Below are 4,537 nucleotides of genomic sequence, written 5' to 3'. Positions count from 1 at the left end.
CACACACACACACACACACACACACACACAGAGGGGCTCGTGTCTATCTTCGCTCATCTCCTCACCCAGAACATGTGGCATGGCTGTGCCAAACACACTCCCGGGCGCACCACTCCTTGTTTCTAAAGCAGCATCTGGATTTGCCTTACAAAGCTCAAAGCTCAGCCCATCTGCATCTGGGTGGGAAGACTGGAGAGAGAGAGTGTGTGTGTATAAAGAGTCTGTCCCTCGGTTTCTGTCAGGAGTATGTGTGTGTGTGTGTGTGTGTGTGTGGAGAGAGTGCAGAGTGTGTATGGAGAGAGGAGTGTGTATAAAGAGAGGCTCTGTCTCTGCCAGAGGTGTGTGTGGCGAGAGTGAGGAGTGTGTATGGAGAGACAGGAATGTGTGTGTGTCTGTGTGGATAGAGTGAGGAGTGTTTATGGAGAAATAAGAGTGTGTGTGTGTGTGTGCATGGAGAGATAGGAGTGTGTGTGTGGTGAGAGATAGGAGTGTGTGTGTGCCAGGAGCGGGTGTGTGTGCAGAGGCCTGTGACGTTGGCAGGACTGAAGCTTCACACTGCACTGCTGTGACTCACGCGCCAGTCAGGGACCCTGCTGACACCATGCCCTACCCCTCACACACACACACACAAACACACACTTCCTCACTTCCGCTCTCACACACGCTTCCTCAATCCCTCTCTCACATATGCGCAATCACTTCCTCTCTCACACACACACACAACCACTTCCTCTCTCACCCTGTCACACACACCCCCCTCTCACACGCACACTTAATATATCTGTCTCTCTCTCTCTGACAGCTTCTCTCTTTCCCTTCTTCTCTCTCTCTGTCTCCATCTGACAGTCTCTCTTTCCCTTCTTCTTCTCTCTCTGTCTCTCTCTTTCCCTTCTTCTTTTCCTCTCTCTCTGACAGACTCTCTCTGTCCCTTCTTCTCTCTCTCCCTCCCTCTTCTTCTCTCTGATAGTCTCTCTGTCCCTTCTTCTCTCTCTACCTCCGTCTGCTCTTCCTCTCCAGGGACTCTCCTGCATGCGGTCCCCTGCACATGCTCAGTGCTGTGCGCCATGTGTGTGTGTGAGTGTGTGTGACAGGGTGAGAGAGGAAGTGGTTGTGTGTGTGTGTGTGTCAGGCGGGGATGAAGTTTTCCTCTCTCGTCACTTGCTCTGCCAGCGCTGATTAGGGCCCTGCTGCTGTGTGTGTGTGTGTGTGTATGTGTGTGTGTGTGTGTGTGTGTGTGCGTGTGCGTGCGTGTGTGTGTGTGTGTGTGTGTGTGTGCTGCTGCTGCTGCTGCTGCAGCTAGCGCACTTACAAGCCTTTACATAATCCAGCCGCTTGTTCTCACATGGGCCTTAAAGCCCCGCCGTGCTCAAACCTCCACACTGATGCCAAACTCTATACAGAATAAAGTCACGCCTGCAGTGGAGCACCAACAAGATCTCTGCTCAGACCACTGCAGAGGGGCCTCATCAAGGTCCTAGTGTGGCTACTGAATCCACCAGGCACAGAGTGGTCCACTCCTACGGGACATCACCAGTATGCCAACTGATGCCAACAGAGACATGGTGGCACACTCTTACGGGAGATCACCACAATGCCAGCTGATGCCAACAGGGACAGAGTGGTCCACTCTTACAAGATATGACCAGTATGCCAGCTGATGCCAACAGAGACATGGTGGCCCACTCTCGTGAGAGGTCTCCAATATGGCTACCGATGCCAACTGAGACAGAGTGGTCCACTCTTACAAGATATGACCAGTATGCCAGCTGATGCCAACTGGGACAGAGTGGTCCACTCTTACCGGAGATCACCAGTATGCCAGTTGATGCCAATAGGGACGGAGTGGTCCATTCTGACTGAATATGACCAGTGTGCCAGCTGATGCCAATAGGGACGGAGTGGTCTACTTTTATGAGAGGTCTCTCTCTATCAGAGACAGGCTACCACACACACACACACACACACACACACACACACACACACTTGCAGATGCCACCCTAGCACACACCTACAGTACTGTACAGATGCCACCCCAAATGCAAAAAAGATGCCACCAAAGATGTCAGTCTATCAGCTGAGGTCACAACCATGTCAGATGACACCCATGGAAACCATATACACATAATGAAGCCAAGAAACACGAGGGCAATTAAGAAGAGGGCAATTTAGCCAGTAACCATGTAGAACAGATCTCCTGTGGAATCTAAACGTGTACATAGATCCTGTGTAGAACAGATCTCCTGTGGAATCTAAACCTGTACAACAGATCTCCAGTGTAATCCAAAAGTGCCTGATCTCCTCATCTCCACTGGGTGGGTTCAGACAGTAGACAGAAGGATGCACTGAACTAGTGATGGTCAGGATGGCATGCACTGAACTAGTAATGGGCAGGATGGCATGCACTGAACTAGTAATGGGCAGGATGGCATGCACTGGATGATGGCATGGACTGCATGCACTGTATTGCTCCTTGTGCGTACTTGTGTCTGCAGTTGGACCTGAACGTGAGTTTGTGCTTGTGTCCCATCGTGCAACTCTGCATCATTTTCACAGTCATCATCATTATTATTGTTATTACTATTAAAATAATAATTATCATTATTACAGTTTCCTCAGTTGCTTTGGTGCATTTCTCAGATTCAAATTCTCAATATCACTAGTAAACAGTGTCTTTTGTACCTGTATATGTTGTGTGTCAATGGCAGCAAACTGCAGCACAAATAGTGCTGTGAAAGTATACTGTAATTATGAATCCTCTCCAATCTCTTACAATCTCCCTCAAAGAGTAACATGCCACGCCTCTTGGGTGAAATAGTAAGGCCACTACTCTCTGCTGTGAAGGTTCCACCGCAAATCTGCTGCTAATATTCTGTGTGAGGTGGAAAAATCAAGATTATAATGATGGAATAGGATTTACATTGAACTCAGAGGATGTGAAGTGATTTATGTCGGACTCAATGAAGATGTAAAGTCATTTATGTTGGACTCAAAGAGGATGTGAAGTCATTTATGATGAACTCAAACAGGATGTGAAGGAATTTACATTGGACTCAAAGAGAATGTAAAGCAATTTATGTTGGACTCAATGAAGATGTAAAATGATTTATGTCTAAATAAAGATGAAATATTCAGAGTTCCACTAGTTGGAATTAAAATGAAGATGAAATCTGATTGCGGTTGGCTGTGATAAAGGTGTGGATTGATCTCTGTTGGTCATATTATCTTCTATTGGGGTTAAATTATATTGCCAGCACCAGGAGGGAGCAGAGAGCTCAACACATCTCTCACTGGGATCCTTTCATCATAATCTGAGCAGCGCTTTGAATGGAGTCCCAGGTGACATGCTGAATGCCTTCACTGAACGCAATGAAAATGATGATTCAGGGGAATGACTAGACATGAAACCCTGTCTTGTGTGGTATTTCTATTCTGTGGCGCACACGTGTGTGTGTGTGTGTGTGTGTGTGTGTGTGTGTGTGTGTGTGTGTGTGTGTGTGTGTGTGTGTGTGTGTGTGTGTGCGTTATTTGAGTGGAGGACACACAGATGTTGAGGTATGAGTACACAATCAGGGTGAGCTGTAGCGATGGACCTTGCAGCTGTTGGCGAGTGTTTTTGTGTGTCTTCTGAGATCTTGTGTGTAGGGGTGTGTGTGGGTGTCTGTTCCCACTCTTCTTATGTGTGTGTGTGTGTGTGTGTGTGTGTGTGTGTGTGTGTGTGTGTGTGTGCTACCTCCTCATCTCTGTTCTCAGACGCCTCTGCTATACCGTGTGTATTAGTGTGTGTGTGTGTGTGTGTGTGTGTGTGTGTGTGTGTGTGTGTGTGCTACCTCCTCATCTCTGTTCTGACGCCTCTGCTCTGCCGTATGTGTGTGTGTGTGTGTGTGTGTGTGTTCTCCGATGTATCCTGGAGACTCCTAATGAGTGTGCTAATTCCAGACATACGGTTTCCACGGAGACCGATGATATTTACACGCTCTTGTGTATGCCGCAGCAGCGCTGGAGCGAGTGTGTGAGCTGCATCACAGGGGTGTGATTATCATAATGCCCCGTCTACACACACACACACACACTTTCACGGGCAGTAGAATTAATTCAGCTCAAGCCAAAAAAGAAATGCAAAGTGTAAATCCAGAACTTTAGATTGCGGTGAACATTCCGTACCGTTCTCCAACACCAACATAGCCAGCAGAGGTGTGTGTGTGTGTGTGTGTGTGTGTGTGTGTGTGTGTGTGTGTGTGTGTGTGTGTGTGGCAGGCGGCGTGTCTGATTGCTTGATCTCCTACCCAAAGAGTAATATGCTTTTTCATCCTCCATGGCAAGGTGAATTATACAGCATTACGATAAAACATGGCACAAGGTCACAAGTGAAGAAGAAAAAGCGCGCATGTGTGTGTGTGTGTGTGTGTGTGAGTGTTAGTGCAATCAGTGAGTGAGCCTACAGCCCCACACGCAGCACTGGCTGCTCAGGGACGGACAGACAGGGGGGGGGGGGGTTCTGGAGCAGCCTGGACTGGACAGAAGATTGGAGGGACACTAT

This window comes from Sardina pilchardus, chromosome 7 (genome assembly GCF_963854185.1).
Source record: "Sardina pilchardus chromosome 7, fSarPil1.1, whole genome shotgun sequence".
NCBI classification, from domain to species: domain Eukaryota; kingdom Metazoa; phylum Chordata; class Actinopteri; order Clupeiformes; family Clupeidae; genus Sardina; species Sardina pilchardus.
Note: the sequence above shows the minus strand (reverse complement) of the source record.